Here is a 20,289-nt window from a genome sequence, read left to right as displayed (position 1 = left end):
AAATGGTATTGGCTGGAAGAGGAGTCCCCTTGCATAATATCTGAGGACAACTGCCTTCTGGAGCTCTTGCTCTTCCTCTTATTACCACTGAACCCCTCTTGAGATTCACCAGATGTAAACTTCACAAGAAACCTATCTAGTGATTGCTTTTGTCTGAATTCCAAAATTCCTCTAACGTGGCAAGTGTTCTGGTCATTTAACAAAATGTATAATTCTGCTTGCTAAAGCTTGATCAGGGTGATGTTTTTCAACCAAGTTTTTCATTTACACCCATTTTGCAAACATTTCTTTAATTTAGGAAGTGGGAACATCCTCCTTTGCCTCCTCATCTGAAGAAAACACCCCACCAACAGCTCTTGCTGCTCCCTTTGATGTCCCTGCAGTTCCTTGGCATTGAGTTCTTCTATATGCTCCTGAACCAATATATGACCCTCTGATTTTGCTAAAGCAGACCTATGCTTCCTGAGATCACAATCCCAATAAGTTAGAGCAAGTGCATCAAATGCCAAGGAAACATCGAAAACCAAGATAATTTTTCCTCGTCGAAATGCATGAAATGTCAAATTCTAGGAGTTGCAAACTGCAAGTTGCAAAGTTTGACTGTACATGCTGATGGGTTTGAGTAGATGCTTTGTATCGTTTTAAGAAAAATCTCGTTTTACCCATGTTTTCCACTGATTTTTTTAAACCTTTATCTTCTATCTCACAATCAATATCTTGTATTGGTTCTAAGGCAGAAAAGCAGTAAGGGCTAGGCAATGGGGAATAAGTGACTTGCCCAAGGTCACACAGGTAGGAAGTATCTGAGGCCAGATTTGAACCTAGGACCTCCCATCTCTAGGCCTGACTCTCCATCCACTGAACCAACTAACTGCCACCCAACTTTTTAAAAAAAATTTTACCTTGATTTTAACAGGAATGAGTGTTGTATTTTATCAAATATCTTTTCTACATCTATTGATATGATCATATTTTTATTACTTTTGTTATTTATATCATCAATTATGGTTATAGTTTTCCTTATATTAATCCATCCTTGCATTCCTAGTATTAATCCTGTTTGATCACAATGTATTAATTTTATGACATTGTTGAGTTCTCCTAGATAGTATTTTGTTTAGGGATTTTCATCCACATTTATTAATGAAAACTATTTTACTGAAGAGAAAAAATAATAACAAAATTTGTTTGAAAGAATAAAAGATCAAAAATATCAAAGGAATTAATAAAAAAATGTAAAGGAAGGAAGTCCATCAGTACTAGATTTTAAATTGCATTATAAAGATAATGCATATTATTTTCATGATTATATATAATATATAATAAAATAAAATATATAAAGATAAAACTAAGTGGAATTGGCTAAGAAATAGAAAAGTAGACCAGTTGAACAGAATAGACACACAACAAATAGCTGTAAAAGATCATAGCAATCTGGTATTTGACAAAATCATAGATCTAGGATTTGGGGATAACAAATCATTGTTTGGAAAAAATTTGGTAGGATAACTGGAAACTTGGTTGGCATAAACTGAATACATACCAATATCTTACATCATTCACTAAGATAAGATCAAAATGGATACAATCTAGAAAAGACAGAAAGCTTTGTGAAATGGATAATTTTGAATACATTAAATTTAAAAGTTTTGCACAAATAAAATATATGCTTTCAATATTAAAAAGAAAGCAGAAAATTGGGGGAAGGGATTTATAGACAGCCCCTCAGATAGAGGTCTCAAGTCTAAAATATATATTGAACTTTGTCAAATACATAATAAGAGCCATCCTCCAGTTTGATAAATGAACAAAAGACATTAACAAACAATTTTCAGATGAAGAAATCAAAACCATATATAAATATATGAAAAAATAATCCAAGTCACAACTAATTAGTTTACATGTAGTACTACTTCTCTATTTTATTCACATAGATGCAAACTCTAATGATTAAATTGCAAATTTATAAATATATCACAATATCCCTAAATTTTTTCCTTATGAACAAAGCATTACATGTTATCAAAAATAGATACTTTTTCCTGCTAACTCATTATTTCAACAGATTTTTTTTTAATGAATTGCTGGGGGAAGCTGGGTGGCTCAGTGGATCAAGAGTCAGACCCAGAGATGGGAAGTACTAGGTTCAAATCTGACCTCAGATACTTCCTAGCTGTGTGACCCTGGGCAAGTCACTTAACTCCCATTGCCTAGCCCTTACTACCCTTATGCAGTATTGATTCCAAGACAGAAGGTAAGGGTTTAAAAAAATTAAAATAAAAATAAATTGCCACCCACTTTGAGTCTTCTTTTCCTTTTTGCCTTAATATGCTTTTTAAAACAAATCTCATTGCTATAAATACTAATAATAATAGCTAGCATTTGTATTGCCTTTTAAGTGTTGTAAAACATTGTATTATGTTATTTCATTTGAGCCTCACAAACATGAAGCTATTGCTCTTGGTTTGTTTTTGTTTTTTTTCATTTTAGCGGTAAGGATCAAAAATTGGGATAGGTTTAATAATTTGCTCTGGATCACAAAACTATTATCTGAAGCAAGATTTGAACTTGTCTTCCTAACTCAGTCCAGCACTTCTACTTACTAGGCCACCTAGCTACTGCTAAAATCACCAGGAACAGTTCACTGCTAGCTGCTTCCATACTGCATTGAAAATAGAGTCTAAGGAATATGATAATTTTCTATATATAATCCATAGATGTAAAACAATATCCCAGGGGCAGAGTCAAGATGGAGGCTTAGAAGCAGCAAAAGTCAATTCTTCTGGGAAAACCCTTCCACACCAATCAAAAACAAAGTGCTTCAAGGAATACAGAAAACCAAATCCAACAAGAACATGGTACTGATTCAACTTAAAAGGTATGCAGAGAATGCTGAATTCTCAGGTTTAAGGAAAAGAAAGAAGGAAGGTCCCAGGGCCCTTCCACCATCTACTGTGCAGAGACTCCTGAGGTTGATGGGATTTCAGGGTTAGGACTCCAACCTGGACAGAGTGCCTTGCTACCACAACTATACGAAGCTCAGGACTCTGACCACAGCTGGTGAGAAGGCAGCTGGAGGAGAGAAGCAGAGAAGAGGGCGCAGCCTTCAGCCACTGAACCTCCATCTCTGATCTCTGCCTCTAGAAGTTTTGTCCTCAGGGCACACTCAGCTCTGCAGATCAGCTCAACTAGCTTAATCTAGTTTATCAATAACACAGAGGAGAAGCATCCAGGGAGAAGAGGAGCTCAGTCTCGTGGAGTTGGCAGAAAACCAGAAAAGCAAGAGTACAGAGTTGAAAGAGAGCCAGTGTAGCCAGTGGGACAGAACTCTGGATCTCTCCTGCTTGATCCAACTTGAAAGCCTCTGCTGGCAGCTGGGGAAGATCTGGCCTCAGGGCACATTAATACAACTCATCAGCTCCATCATCCTAATCCAGTTAATCAACTGAGCAGAGAAGAAGCCTCTTTAGGGCAGAAAAGCCCAAACTTACAGATCCAGGAAATAAACAGAGGAGCAAGAATACAACCAATAAGAAGGGAGAAAGAAGGAAAAAAATATGAGTAAACTACTCAGAAAAAGAAAAAAGAAATGACAATTGACAGCTTCTATTCAGGTAATGAACAAAGAACAAATGGAACAGAGGAAGACCAAGGAACACCAAGTAAAAACGCAGGAATTCCATCTAATTGGACCAAGGCTCTGGGAGGACTCTGACTCCAGAAGAACTCAAATCACAATTTAAAAAAACAATTAAGAGAGGTTGAAAAAATTGGAAAAAGGACTTCAAAAGCAAAATAGGTCATCTGGAAAAGTGGTACATGAACTAAAACAAGAAATAGTGTTTTAAAAGCCAGAATTGACCAGCTTGAAAATGAGACAAAGAAGGTAGAAGATAAAAACAATGACCTACAAAGAAAAATAAATCAAAAGGAAAAGGAGGTTCAAAATGTCAGGGATGAAATTCAGTCTTTAAAAATCAGAATTAAACAATTAGAAGCAATGACTTCACAAGGCAGCAAGAATCTGTAAAACAAAATCAAAAAAAAATTGAGGAAAATATGAAACATCTCATTGATAAAAACCACAGACATGGAAAATAGATCCAGTAGAGAGATAATTTAAGAATTATGGGTCTATCAGAAAATCATGACCAAAGAAAAGCGTAAATATCATTCTACAGGAAATTTTCCAAGAAAACTGCCCTGATGTTCTTGAAAAAAAAAAAGGGTAAAGTAGAGATTTAAAGAATACACAGATCACCTCCTGCATTAAATCCCCAATTGACAACCCCTAGGAATATTATAGTCAAGTTCAAGAACTTCCAACCAAGATATCATAGAGTCACAGTCAGGATACACAGGACCTGGCTGAATCTACACTGAAGGACCAGAAGTCATGGAAAATAATATTCTGGAAGGCAAGGGAATTGGTCTATGACCAAGAATCAAATACTCAGCAAAACTGATTATATTCTTGCAGGGGAAAGTATGATCCTTTAATAAAACAGAAGACTTCCAAGCATTTCTAAAAAAAAGACCTGACTTAAACAGAAAATTTGATGTCCAAATACAGAACTCAAGTGAACCACCAAAAAGTAATGAAGAAAGGGAAAAAACAATTAAGGGGCTCAGTAAGTTCAAATGAAAACTACATGAAAAGATAATATTGGTAACTCTTAAAAATTGTTATTATCATCAAGGTATCTAGAAGTATACCTAGAGATTATAGTGATTAAATTGTATAGGATAATATGTCAAAAAAATATTAAAAACTAGGGATGAAAAAGAGGATAATACTAAGAGAAATGAGAAAAAAGATAAAATGGGGTGGAGGTGAAGACAAGTACAATGGAAGGGAGGAAAAGGTTGGCAACAGGAAATACTTAAATCTTATGCTCACTGGAATTGGCTCAGAGAGGGAAGAACAATCAGATCCATTGGAGCAGAGAAGTTTATCATACTCTATAGAGAAGTAGAAGGGTTATAAATGGACTGGTGGGGAGGGGAGCAATACAATGGAGGGAAGTGTTGGGGGGATTGCTTAAAAGGCACTATATAGTAAGAAGGGGATAATAAGAAGGGAGGAGGTGAGAAGGGGAGTAACATTATGGAGGGAAAATTGGGGAGACTGTGTAAAAGAAAACATTGGAGGGGAGGATTAGAGGGATAAGAGAAAAGGCAGAATCAAAGGGGGAAGTCAAAAAGGAGGGTAATCATAACTGTGAATGTGAATAGAATGAACTCATCCATAAAAAAGAAGCAGATAGCAGAATGGATTAAAATACAGAATTCTACCATATGTTGTCTACAAGAAACAAACTTGATGCAGGTAGACATACACAGGGTAAAGGTAAGAGTGTGGAGCAGAATTTACTAGATGGCAAATGAGACAAAGAAGGCAGGAGTAGCAATTATGATCTCAGACAAAGCTAAATCAAAAATAGTTCTGATTAAAAGAGATAAAGAAAGTTATTACATTTTGATAAAAGGCAGTATAAATAATGAAGAAATATCAGTGCTCAACATATATGCACCAAATGATACAGCATTCAGATTTCTAAAGGAGAAACTAAAGAAGCTTAAGGAGGAAATAGATAGTAAAACCATATTAGTGGGGGACTTCAACCTCCCCCTATCAAAACTAGGTAAATTGAACCAAAAAAATAAATAAGAAAGTAAGGAAAGTGAATGAAATGTTAGGGGAAAAAATAGAGCTAATTGATATCTGGAGAAAAATAAATATGGATAAAAAAGGAATATACCTTCTTTTCAGCAGCATATGGCACATATACAAAAATTAACCATATACTAGGGCATAAAAACTTTGCAAACAAATGTAGGAAAGCATAAATAATAAATGCAAAGTTTTCAGACAATATTGCAATAAAAATCATATTCAATAAGGGATTATGGTAAGGAAAATATTTAAAATTATTTGTAAACTAAATATCTAATTCTTCAAATTTGGTGAGTGAAAGAACAAATCAAAGAAACAATTACTAATTTCATGAAAGAGAATGACAATGAAGAAATAACATATCAAAATCTATGAGATGAAGTCAAAGCAGTACTCAGAGGGAAATTTATATCCCTGAGTGCATATATCAACAAATTAGAGAGGGAAGAGGTCAATAAATTGGGTATGCAACTTAAAAAACTAGAAAGAGCACAAATTAAAAATCCCCAGATAAAAAACCAAATTGAAAATCCTAAAAATCAAAGGAGAAATTGAAAGTAAAAGAATTATTGAACTAATAAATAAGACTAGGAGCTGGTACTTTGAAAAAACAAATAAAATGAATAAATTGCTGGTTAATTTAATAAAAAATAAAGAAGAAAATGAAATTAACAGTATCAAAGATGAAAAGAGCAACCTCACCTCTAACAAAGAAATTAAGGTAATTATTAAGAACTATTTTGCTCAATTATATGGCAATAAATATGAAAATCTAGGTGAAATGAGTGAATATTTACAAAAATATAAATTGCCTAGATTAACAAAAGAGGAAATAGAATACTTAAACAGTCCCATCTCAGAAAAAGAAATTGAACAAGTCATCAAGGAACTCCCTAAGAAAAAATCATCAGGGCCAGATGGATTCACAAGTGAAGTCTATCAAACATTTAAAAAAACAACTGTATACTATACAAATTAGTTGACAAAATAAGCAAATTCCTCTTATGACACAAATATGGTACTGATTCCAAAACCAGGCAGACCAAAAACAGAGAAAGAAAACTACAGACCAATCCCCTTAATGAACATAGATGCAAAAATCTTAAATAGGATACTAGCAAAAAGACTCCATCAAGTGATCAATGAGGATTATTCACTATGACCAATGGAATTTATGCCAGAATTGCAAGGGTGGTTTAATATTAGGAAAACCATCCACATAATTGACCATATCAATAACCAAACCAACAAAAAAATCACATGATTATCTCAATAGATGCAGAAAAAGCCTTTGACAAAATACAACACCCATTCTTATTGAAAACACTAGAAAATATAGGAATAGATGGGCCTTTCCTAAAAATAATAGTATATATTTAAAACCATCAGCAAGTATCATCTGTAATGGGGATAAGTTAGAATCCTTCCCAATAAGATCAGGAGTGAAGCAAGAATGGCCATTATCAAACCTATTATTTAACATTGAAGGAATTAAAGTAGGCAATGAGGAGACTAATCTATCACTCTTTGCAAATGATATGATGGTCTCCTTAGGGAATCCTATAAAATCAACTAAAAAGCTAGTGGAAATAATAAAAAAACTTTAGCAAAGTTGCAGAATAAAAAATAAGCCCACATAAATCATCAGCATTTCTATATATTTCCAACACATCTCAGCAGTAAGAGTTAGAAAGAGAAATTCCATTTAAAATCATCCTAGACAATATAAAATACTTGGGAATCTATTTGCCAAGACAAACACAAGAATTATATGAACACAACTACAAAATACTTTCCACACAATTAAAACTAGATCAATTAATTGCAAAAACTTTAATTGTTCCTGGGCAGGACAAGCTAATATAATAAAAATGGCAATTCTACCCAAACTAATTTACTTATTCAGTGCCATACCTATCAAACTACCAAAAAACTATTTTGTAGAATTAAAAAAAAATTATAACAAAGATCATCTGGAAGAAAAAAAGATTTAAAAAAATATCAAGAGAATTAATGAAAAAAAAAAGTGAAGGTTGGAGGCCTAGCAATACCACATCTTAAACTGTACTATGAAGCAGTGGTCATCAAAACAATATGGTACTGACTAACAGACAGAAGGGTAGATCAATGGAATAGATTTGGGGTAAATAACCTCAACAAGATATTGTATGATAAATCTAAAGACCTTAGCTTTGGGGATAAGAATCCACTATTTTTTTTAAAAAAAACTGCTGGGAAAGTTGGAAAACAGTATGGGAGAGATTGGGTTTAGATCAACATCTCACATGCTTTGCCAAGATAAATTCAGAATGGGTAAATGACTTAAATATATAGAGGGAATTATAAGTAAATTAGGTGAACATAGAATAGTATACTTGTCAGATATATGGGAAAGGAAAGAATGTAAGACCAAGCAAGAATTAGAGAATATTACAAAATTTAAAATTAATAATTTTGATTACATTAAATTTAAAAGGTTTTGCACAAACAAAATCAATGCAAACAAAATTAGAAAGGAAGCAACAAATTGGGGGGGGGGGAATCTTTATAACAAAACCTCTAACAAAGGTCTAATTTCTCAAATGTATAAGTCAATTGTACAAAAACTCAAGCCATTCCCCAATTGATAAATGGTCAAGGGACATGATTAGGCAGTTTTCAGATAAAGAAATCAAAACTATCAATAAACATATGAAAAATTGTTCTAAATCTCTCATAATTATAGAAATGCAAATCAAAACAACTCTGACGTACTTCCTCATACCTAGCAGATCGGCCAACATGACAGTAAAGGAAAATAATAAATGTTGGTGGGAATGTGGCAAAATTGGGACACTAATACACTGTTAATGGAATTGTGAATTGATCCAACCATTCTGGAAGGTTTTTGAATTCTGTCCAAAGGACTTTAAAAGACTGCCACCCTTTGATCTTGCAATACTACTGCTGAGTTTGTACCCCCAAAGAGACAACAGGGAAAAATATCCCTGAACAAAAATATTTTTAGCCACAGTCTTTGTAGTGGCAAAAAAAAGTGGAAAATGAGGGAGTAACCAACAATTGGGGAATGGTTGAACAAATTTTGGTATCTGGTGGTGATGGAATACTATTGTGCTGAAAGGAATGATGAACTGGAAGAATTCCATGTGAACTGGAAAGACCTCCAGGAACTGATGCAGAGTGAAAGGAGCAGAACCAGGAGAACTTTGTACACAGAGATTGATACTGTGGTGGCACTATCAAATACAATAGACTTTCTACTTGCAACAATGCAATGAACCAAGACAAACCAGAGGGACTTATGAGAATGAATGCTATCTACATCCAGAGAAAGAACTGTGGGAGTAGAAATACAGAAGAAAAACATATGATTGATTACATGGTCCGATGGGTATTATTGGAGATCTTGACTTTAAATGATCATTCTATTGCAAATATTAATAATTTGGAAACGGGTTTTGAACAATGATACATGTAAAACCCAGTGGAATTGCTCATCAACTCAGAGATGGGGGTGGGGGAGAGAGAAGAATGGAAGGAAAGAACATGAATCATGTAACCAGGGGAAAATATTCTAAATTAATTAATTGATTAATATTTTAAAATATCCCAGTGAACTATAAACTATTTATATAGAATTTAAGATATGAAGCTGTTGCTCCATTGATAATATTTATGGTAATGGGTATTACTTTGGATATATTGAAAATGTATCCATTTAATGTGATTAACATTAAATTTTTCTGAATTATAGAAGGATTTAGCATATACCTGAGATATGCTTTTACATTATATATGAAATTTTGTATTTTAATATTAATTTGAATTTCATCTCACAGTAGCAAATTTTTACTAAATGTATAAATGAATTTCAACTATATCCAAGAATAAAAAACACTAGTCATTTGTTTAGATAATTTAAAGCTAATAATTACACTCTAAATTTATTTTTGTTTTCAGTAAAATTAGTATAGGGTCTTCAGAAACCATAAAGTCAATGTGTATTTGGAGGCAGTAAGTAGATATTATCTCCTTTAAGTATCAAGACAGGTGCTATACAAAGCAGTGGATGAGAAATAACAGACTGGACTAATGAATAAGGTGAACGTTGATGACTAATTCCTAGAAAAGAAAATACCTTTGTGACCCAGAAGAAAAGACACTAGATCTGAAGTAGAATATCTGAGTTCAAATGTGACTTTTGCTATTTACTAGGACTTTGTAGGACTTTGGCTATATCCCTTGGGTTTCAGTTTCCTCATCAGTCTCATGGGGATAGGTATAAATCCTGTTTGTTGTAGTAGTGCAGATGATTTTCAAAGTCCTTTTCAGCCACAAATCTATTATGTTATAAAGTGTGTCATAGAGTTATAAGGAGCCTAAAAAGTCATCAAGTCCAAACCATTCATTTTACAGACTAGGAAACTGTTAAAGAGATTCGGTCATGGTCACACGGATTTTAACAGAAGTTATCTGATCAACTCCTGCTGGATTTTTTTTCTTTCCATTTCACCAGTGGATGAAAGAAGAAAGGAATTGAGAGGAAAGGGAAGATGGACAATGTGAAGACTATCTGTCTTGAAACTATTAGAAATTTAAATCAAAATACTCGGTCTTATATATAAAAATGTAAGTCCTATATAAAGGAACTTGGGTATATAGATGATAGTGGTAAGACAATCATGTAACTGAGAGTGGAATCACCCCTACTGTTAGATCAAAAAAGAATCAATTATTTTAAGGACAAACCATCTATTATTATATTGCCCTGCTATAAGTTTCCTTATATTTTACAAATAAAAAATTAATCTATATTTCCCTTCTCCAGACTGCCCAAATCTGGTGAATATTTTTATGCTGTATTTTGAGAAACTATCCTTTTTCCAAGCCATCCTAACAGCTTCTCAAATCACTCTCTATTCCTTGTGAGGAGAGAAGGTAGAGGACGTCTTCTCTATCCCTTAAACTGTCTGGTGGCTTGCCCAAAAGAAGAAAACTTACTTTCTCTTTCTGGCATCCCTAGGAGGACAGAAGTGATGGACACACACCCGCACCAGGAGCAAACATCATGGAGAAGAAAGGGATCTTAGTTGCCTCTGGGTCAAACCACTCAAAATTTAAGAGTGAGGAAACAGAGGAGTTTAGTCACACAAGTAGCAAGCAATAGAAGCAGAAACTGAATTCAGATCCTGTAACTCCTTCCATTGGGCCACATTGTCTAGAGCTTCAGGTAGTCTTTGGTAATCTCCTCAGTTTGAGTCTAAAGTAGACATCGGCTCAGTCTGAGTTGGCTTCAAAGAAGTTCATTTAAGTGAAGAGCCTTTAGAAAATGGAAATCCCTGCTTTCCCATCATGGTTCCACCATTCAGTGCTCCATGAGTTAACATCCCGGCTCAAGCTTCAGTTTATCATTTCCCGGACTTATCCTCAGATCCCAGCTCCCCTCCGACTAGAGAGGAAAAGAGGGAAGGAAGGAGAGAGAGAGGTCAGCTCTAGTCCCCGCTCCATCCCCACCCCCGCCCTTTGATCCTAACCCGCAATCCTGGAAGCCCAATCCCAATTTTGTTTTCTCTCAAATAGCTTCAGTCTAACTCCTGTCATCTGTCAAAACTTTTCCCTCGCTCCATCTCCATAGGGGTGGTGGGAAAGTTGTAGGGATTGCAGGGAGGAGGTGATGGAGGGGCTGACTTGACTTCATTAACCCCCGGGCTTCTTGCTTGTAGGCAAGAGGCGGAGAAGGAAAACAAGCAGAACTTACCGTCCGAAGAGTTGAGACCTGGACAGTATGAAAAGCAGCGATGCTGCTGCTGCAGCCGCCCAGGGAAGCATTGTGGCTGCCGCCAAGGCGCAGGCCGGTGGGTTTTGAGGGCTTGGGGGCGGGGGTGGGGTAGGGGTTAGGTAGTGTTGGACCGGGGCTCAATGGTCTCTTTCTTTCTCCAATCACGGATAAATGCAACTCCCCAGACTCTCAACTCTTGTTACCAAAGTGTAACTTCCAGAGAAGGGATGTGTGTGTGTGTGTGTGTGTGTGTGTGTGTGTGTGTGTGTGTGCCGGAGTGCACTGTACAGGAGACAGTTTGCTGTCTATTAATAGCTCAGAAGAAGAAAAAAAGGCAACTCAGGGATCGTCTAAAACAGGGTGGCGAATCTCTGAAAACGATAAGAAAGGCAAGAGTGACAGTCGGGTTTGGTTAGGTTTGGAGAGAAAAGGAAAGGATGGGGGAGGGACGGAGGAGATCTGAGAGCAAAGGGGTTGACTAATACTTGTTTTTTAGGATGCACTTAATCAAACCTGTATTTCTTCAGTCTAAGTGGAAATCATGAGAAAATAAACTAGCCTGAATACGAAATCCCTGGACACGAAGTGTTTTGTTTTGTTTTGCAATCGTTTCACTAGATAGAAACAAAAAGAACCAGAAGGGGAGTGGAGGGACTAATTGCAATAGAATAAAAGGACTGTGTCCATAAAAGGACTGGGTGGTGGAGGTAGACATTTGTGTAAACGCTTTCCTTAGAGAAGGAAAGAAAACAAACAGGCACTGAATATGTGTATACACATATGCGTACATACATATATATATATGAAGTAGTTGAATATCAGCTTTTCGGAGAAGCAATTATGCATAAGCAGGAAGAATTTTTCAAAATTAAAATATAGAAAGATGATGAACATTTTCCAAAGAACTATTTTTGTTTTAAAATCATTTTTCATTTTAAAGGTTTGCTTACCTATATGTTTCTTCCTTCATTTCCTGGATGATATCTACACACAGTAGCAGTAGTTTACGTTGCAGTTATTTCACATTGTCCACCTTCCTATCTGGACCAACTTAAAAACTAACAGTGGACTCCAGCAGCCATGAATAACTGTCGGGGGGGGGGGGGGGGGGGGGGACTAAAGGGAGAAAAAGAAGCTAAGAGGGAAATTAAGCACTCCTTTTCTATAAAAAAAAGAACTGCTTCAACTTTTAAGGCAGAGCAACATCATCTATTAATTGGTTACTATTAACGTGCCTTTTTCTTTTTTTTTAACTTAGTACACAGAAGTCTGATTGAGAGTGAGGAATGTTTTCAATGAAAGTGGAGTTATTTTAGCTGCAGACATGTTTACATTTCTGTGGTTTAGTCTATAACTTTCTTTTTTTCTAGCTTTCGAATTCTGCTCCATGAAGCAAGGCCCTTAGCTACCAGACATTCCAAAAAGTCTGCCAAAATAATCGGAAAAAAAGAGAGAAGGGAAAGCGAACACACAGACCCCCAAGTCTAGGTCAGGATCAGAGTTGATTTTTAGTAGTGTGAATAGGCCTCCCTCCCCACTCTTTCCAGTTAAGAAAAATTTCAGGGCTACATTTCCTGTTTGCAAGGGAAAAAATAATAATTCTAAAGAAAGCTTTAACACTATAAATACCAAGTGTATTTGTTCATTTGAAATGCTACAATGCCATGAAGTTCAATAAATATTTGTTTAAACATTTAATAAGTAAAAAAAATAAATAAATACACTGGACCCTGGGGACATTAGTGGGGTTTGGGGAAGGGACTTTTTTTTAAATCAAGAATTCTTAAGCTATCTGTGGATAAACTTGAAGGACTCTATGAACAAGGATAAAAAATACATCTTTATTTTCACTAATATGTAACTGAAAATGACTGTTTTCTTCAATTATTAATATAGGCAACAAATCATAATAATAATAGCAGCATCTGTGATTTTTTTCAAAATAGAAATAAAATCTTTCATGACATCATAATAGAAAATCATTTAGTTATCCAATATAATATGTTGCTTTGACAAAGCAAGGTTTAATATTTTTATTCAAATTAAGCAGTAGTTTTTAAACTAATGTTTTTTTAAAATAAAGTTTAACTTATCTATATTTTAAATTAAAAAAACCATTTTATGATACCAGACTGCTAAAGAGGCCACAACATAGAAAAGATTAAATATACTAGCTTTAGTTGGAGAATCTCTGTCGATTTTGTATTCTACGTGAAATTACTTGAAAGAATAGGAATAGCAGAATGCTATGAAATGATGTGTCTTAGTAGTCTGAATATCTTGGTCACATCTTGGTAGTAATTGGCCGAAAGATTAATTTTAAATGACAAAAATAATAATTACCTGGCAGATACAATCAACAAATCAATATATACTTACCAAGTTCCAAGGTATTTGTCAACTAGGCACTAGAGATACAAAGAAAAGCAAAAATAATCACTGTCCTCTAGGAATTTGCATTCTACTGAGAGAGACAACATGTAAACAAATATATCTAAATACAAAATACATAAAAGATAATTTGGGCATAATCTTAAAGGAAAATATAAGTATACGGGCTATTTAGAAAGGCTTCTGGAAAAATGTGGAATTTGAGCTTGATCCATGACAGCACTTTATTAAATGTAATTTCATAGCATTATAATCTGAAAAGGATATATTTAATATAAAAATTCTTTTCTGCACTTGGTTATGAGATTCTAATGCTCTTGTATATGGTCAATTTTTGGAGAGGTACCATGTACTGCTGGGAAAAAAAAGTATATTCCTTTCTATTCCCTTCAGTTTTCTCCAGAGATCTATCATCTCTAACTTTTCAAAAATTCTATTCATTTCCTTAACTTCTTTCTTTTTTGTTGTTAAATTTATCTAGTTCTGAGAAAAGAAAATTGAGATCCCCACTAATATAGTTTTACTATTTCCTTCAATAATTCATTTAAGTTTAATTTTTTTTCTCTATTAGTTGGTCCTTTCCCTCCTTACCTTTTAATTCTTTTTCTGTCTGCCTTTCCAAAAATCTGTTCCTTATTCCCCCCAACAGTGTCTTTCTACTAATTAAGATGAGTTTGATTTTAAAAATCTCTCCCTAGCTCGTCCTGAGTCCTTCTCTTATCCCCTCACCTTATCCCCCTACCACTTAATATGTACTCCCTTTTATGTATCTCTCCCTTTTCTTATCCCCTTGCCCTCCCTCTTAACCCACACTTTTTTTTTCCTCATAGTGCCTCAGTCCCCTAAGATTTTCACTCTTCTAATTGTGTATGTTATTCTTTTTTCATCCTAGGTCTGATGAGAGTGGGGTTCCAGTACTACCCCTTCTCACCTTCTCCCTGGCCTTTCTTTCACTCATTCCTCACTGATAAGAAAAAGCCATTCATTCCACTTCGTCTCCTCATGGTTTTACTCCACTACCATTTTGGCTCATTCAATTGCAGTCACCTCAACCTAAAATCTTCCATCCATAGCCAGGCACTAATGCCATTCCCAAGCGCAATGCCATTTTCCCATAAAAGAATCAAACAACTTGACCTTTTGAGTGACTTCTGATTTGTCTTTCATCATGTTTTGCATGTTACTTGTAGGCCAAATTTTCTACTGAGTTCTGGGTCTTTTCCCAGGAAGAGTTGAAACTCCTTTAGTTTGTTAAATATCCATTTTCCGCTTGCTTAATTATGCTCGGCTTTACTGGTTATGTTATTCTTGGTTGTGAACCCAGTTCTTTTGGCTTACAAAATATTGTGTTCCATGCCCTGATTGACTTCAGGTGCTAAAAACAAAGTCCACAGGCACTTCTGCCACTGCAACTGCAAGCAGATAGTTCGTCTTCTTCTTGGCAGCCACCAGGGATTCTGTTCTCCTGGAAGTGACCAAAGCTGATGGGGTCCCATCCTCAGCAGCCACACTCACTGGAACAAACGTTCCTCCCTCCCTCCTCCTCTCCTACTATCTGAGACTAGGCTAGAGCAGGTGTCTAGTCTTCAATTCCGCAAGCCTCCAAAGTCTCTCGTTTGTTAAAAGTGAGATTTGAGGTCCTGCCCTCAGGATCTGGTACCTGCAAACTCTGTGATGTCCACTCCTTCAAACCCCAGTTGTGAGCCAGTGGGGGTCGCAGGACAGCTGTTCCCAAGGCCCTCTGCCATGCTCTGGCCTACAAGCTCTGGGGCTCAGCAAAAAAGGTGAGGTTGCCCATACTGCCTCCCAGTGCTGGGCTGCCCTATTAATTTTTGTTCTGATTCTGCCCCCAGGGTCTGTAGTGGTGACAGGGCAGGGCAGTCAGAAACCATTCTCCCTAGTTGTCTCTAACTGCTCCGCTGCCCTCTCGAATCCTATCTGCTTTTGCCACTTTTAGCATTATTCTGTGGAGTTGTTTTGATTGTTTGCTGGGGGGGTTAGAAGGGCAAGGAAGCTTCATGCCCTATTCTACTATTTTCACCCAATGTATAATCATTTTTCCTTTAAGAATTTAGATTCTAAGTTATTTGGCATTGATGATGCTTCATTGTCTCTGGTACATTTATCAAGGGGTAGTTTCTTTGCTAATCCCTTAAAGAGTTTTTCAGGATGGGGGAAACATGGATATATTTTTAAAGAGTAGAAAATGAATCAGTAGACAGAGAGGGACTGAAAATAAGTGACAGAGTGAAGATGATAGGGTAATCTGTTGGAAAAGATGGGATGGAATGGACCCACTTGTATAAGAAGCATTAGTAAGGAATAAGACCAATTCACATGTGAGAAGGAGAAGTGGCAGAAGGTGATAGGAAATGAGGAAGAAAGAAGAATGGAGAGTTCATGATAAATGGCCTCAATTTTTCTGTAAAAAATGAGGCAAAGTTCTTAGTTTAGAGCCATGTGAGGTTTGAGGAGGGATAAGAAGATTTGGAGAGCCACTGTGGAGCATTGGATACTGAGCTGATAAGAAATGTAGTAGAATTCCCTAGTGGCAGTGGGGGTCCAATTGAGTTTATTTAACATAAATTGGTAGTGAACACTTTCAGAACAGTGGCAAGATTTTCTCCACCTTTGTTTAGCAGTATGTATAAAGGAGTGAAGGCAATGAATTCTGAGAGTGATCCAAGACTGAGGCTTAGTTGGGTATAATCAGAAATTTGATAAAAAGGATAGGAGAGGAGGACTGCATAGATTTGAAATGATTCACCAAGTGGTCAAAGTGAAGAGAAAAGAAAGGAATGGCTAGTGTAGAAGAGATGGCCCAGGAGAAAAATGAAAGGTCAAGAAATTGTAAGTTACAGTGTAGACAATGGAAGAGGAGAAAAACTACTAGATGGTGATGGAAAAGGAGGATTTCAGAATTCTTGAATATGATAGTAGTATAATTTGTCAGTGATAAAAAGATCAAGAGTATAACTGGATTTGTGTGTTGCTGAGATAAAGTAGTTGGTGGGAAATGAGTAGGTTGAAGAACTTAGTGGTTAGAGTATTTGAGGAGGAGTTGAAGTCCCCTAATATGGAGAGTTGGAGAGGAGGGAAAATTATGAGCCAAAATTGTAGAAACTGTGGAGGTGAGTAATGTATAAGAAGACTAGAAAGGAAGCTTATAAAGGACTTTAAAGGCCATACAAAGGGTTGTGCTTTTCTTAATAGGGAGTTGCTGGAGTTTACTGATTGGTGGTTTAACTTACATTTTAGGAAGATCCTTAGTAACTAAATGGAGTAGGAAAAGACTTGAGGCAAAGGGATCAACTGGAAGGCTATCTTAATAGTCTCAGCAAGAGGCGATGAGGGCCCATACCATGGTGGCGGTCGTATAAAGGAAGAGATGTTTCAACAGCAGAATTGATGGGATTCAGAAATAGACTAGATTGACAGGGAGGAAGGAGAGAATGAGTTGGGGATAACAGTGAGGTTGTGAACTTAAGTGATGGCATTGGCCTCAACAATAATAGGGTAGTTGATAACAGGGAAGAATTTTGGCGGAAAGATGATAAATGCTGAGTTTCAAATATCTACAAACTCTTCAGTTAGAGATATCTAAGCTCAATAAATATGAGAATCATTTTCATAAATTTTATAATTTAGTCAATAGAAGCTTATGAGAACATCAACGGAGTTCATACATAGAGAGAAGAGGACCCAGGTCAGAGCCTTAGAGAATAGCCACAGTTAGTGGGCAGGGCCTACATGAAGCCAAAGAGACTGAGAAGTAGTCAGAGTATCAGGATATAATCAGAAGAAAGCAATGGCAGAGAGAATAAAATATATAGGAGAAGAGGGTGACTAGTAGTGTTTAAGATTACTGAAAGCTAAAGAAATTGGAGAACTTAGAAAAGACCATTGGACTTGGCAATTAAGAGATCACTAGGGAGAGGAAGCCAAAATAGTAGTAACAGGAAGAGCTGTGTCCCCAACTCCTACAAAGAGAACCATAAAATGCACAAAATCAAATCCTGAAATCTAAGTCATAGTAAGTCATTTTTCCAGTTCCATTCAGCATTGGGAGACAGAAACATCACACAAAGAATCCACCAGCAAAAGAGAAGGTGTTACTAAGAGATAGTACTAGAGGGAGATCCTGGAATTGGCAATAAGGCTCAAGAAGTATTCTAACTCTCCCAACAAAACAAATGAGTTAGGGTTATAAGTTAAAAGCTACTGGTAAATGCAAAACACTCAAAGGGTGGACAGAGATTCCACGCCATTAAGAGAAAGCTAAATCTCATCAAGAGACAAAAGAAGGAAGGAATGAGAAAGGAACCATTTTAAGATAAGAGTTGTTTGTTGTGTATGGAGAAGGTGTGTCAAAGAGCACAGTAAAGGAGTTGGGTATATTTGGAGAGGGACAAGGAAGTATTAGGATGGGGGAGGGAATGAGAGTTTGTATGTTAGCCAGGGATCCAGAATCACTGGAATGGGGGGAGACAGTGTGCTTACTATTTAAAAATGAATTCAAACAGATTATCAGGGAAGGGGAAGAAATCCATGAGGGAGGGAAGTAGTTAAACCATTCAAGGCTTCTATGTACAACCTTTTGTAGCAGGTGGTGATGTTGAGTTCTATGAGGCCCAGGAGGTTCCACTCCCAGTAAGAGGAACCGGCAAAGATAGAGCCTGGAGGAGTCAGAATAGGAAATGAGATTTAGAAAGTTGAGTTGGGTCTACTCCAAAAACAGCTTGAGTAGCACTGAATGTCGCTGTCCTGGGTCCTGAGCTCTTTGTCCAGGACTAAAAGCCAAGATATCATCCTGGGAAGACTCAAAAATGAGGAAGTCACAGTAAGGCAGTCTACACCAAGGCAATCCGCTTATAACTCATATACCACAACAGCTTTTCTGAACTCCATGATACACTGAAACATTTCCAGAGAAGACTTCAGAAACTTCCAATGGAAGCATATTGCAGCATCACAAAACCCTTGTAATTGGGGAAATCTTCAAAATATCTAGTCTAACTTCTTCCTATTGCAAGTGGAGCATATTCCCTCTTGTTTCTTACTATTTCCTCAAGTTTTTGTGTAAAAAGAAGGCAATTTTCACCGTAATTTAATAAATATCCTCATGGCTAAATGGAAGTAAATCAGATTCGATTGATTAAATCAATAGAGATAGTTAAGGAGGTTGACCTTAGCCAAGTCATGAGAGTACTACTTATTTGGAAAATTAAAATTAATTTAGTTTGTTGCCAAAAGATTTTTAAAAATCACTTTACACATTTAATAAGATTTGGATATTTTGTGTTTCATATGTGAAAAGGTCCTCTTATTTCTATAAAGTTCTGTGGCATTACTAATGCTTTTTAAAGCTCCCTTTATCCAAAAGATGGTTTGCATTAATTTAAATATTTATTTCTAAATAGTGTCAAACTCTTTCTCAATGAAATGTTGGGTTGTCACACCTGTAAAATATAAGTTTCTTTTTCTTTTGGTATTCTGAGAAGGGCCCTTAAGGGATTATCCTCTATAATATATGGCTTTGCTTATAATAAAAATGATTACTATTTAATTGTGGACTCTGGATATTTCAAAGATGAATGAACTATTGAAATGAGGTATAAAGGTTAGAGTTCAAAAAGCATTTGCTTTCAATATAACACATAAGGCAGTATGAGTTATAAAACCCTAGTTACTTTGCTCATTGGCAGACAATTTGGAGAGAGTTACTTTGACTTAGCAGATACGTACCTGTTAATAATGAAAAAGAGTAGTGGGTTTCTCCACAGTAAATCTTCCCTAGGGGGAAGTCACAGATTTTGTTTTATATTGGGATTGAAATGTGATTGCACACTCTAATAAGTTTAAACCTTCAGTTACAATAACTGTCATAGGAAAAACTCTTGAAAGAAAACCATGGCTTGAGGAGTAAAGCATCACAAAGTGTTTATTTCAAACCATGTACAATACTGACCCCTCCACTCCTCAGCTCCACAGTGAGACCCAGACTCATTATTGTGAAGGCTAAACAGACATGGCAGAATTGGAATTACTAGATACAAGACAGATTTGGACAGTTCCCCTTCACTATTTCCACCTATTGCCAGTATTGAGACATGAACAATCTAAACTTTGGGGTGTCTAAGTAAAATGAGAAGCCATTAAAAAGTTAGAAGAGTAGTCAATAACTGCTTTCAAATTCTACCTTTCCATCCCTATACCACCACTGTTTAAGTCTTTGACTAGCAACTATAAGCTGCTCCTATAAATAGCTAATGTAGAAATCCCATTGATGATGACTAATTGGACATAGAAATAGATCTATATGTCTAGAGGCAGCTAGGTAGCACAGTGGCTGGAGCACTGGGCCTAGATATCTGATTTCTGAGTTTGGAACTGACCTTACACATTTATTAGTTGCATGACTTTGAACATGTCTTAATCACTT

The 20,289-nt window shown here is 36.1% G+C and overlaps 1 protein-coding gene across 1 annotated transcript in view; it reads right to left on the bottom strand.

The window, feature by feature from the left end:
* ERG (ETS transcription factor ERG) overlaps positions 1-11,607 on the bottom strand; it is a 175,031-nt gene extending 163,424 nt beyond the window's left edge. Inside the window, exon 1 of the mRNA XM_007493097.3 lies at positions 11,436-11,607. The gene's annotated coding sequence lies outside the window, so the exon portion shown is untranslated. The remainder of the gene's footprint in view (positions 1-11,435) is intronic.
* Between the last annotated feature and the right edge of the window lie 8,682 nt (positions 11,608-20,289).

The sequence above is a fragment of the Monodelphis domestica genome, chromosome 4, assembly GCF_027887165.1.
Source record: "Monodelphis domestica isolate mMonDom1 chromosome 4, mMonDom1.pri, whole genome shotgun sequence".
Classification (NCBI taxonomy): domain Eukaryota; kingdom Metazoa; phylum Chordata; class Mammalia; order Didelphimorphia; family Didelphidae; genus Monodelphis; species Monodelphis domestica.
Note: the sequence above shows the minus strand (reverse complement) of the source record. Positions and strands in the feature narration are given on the sequence as shown.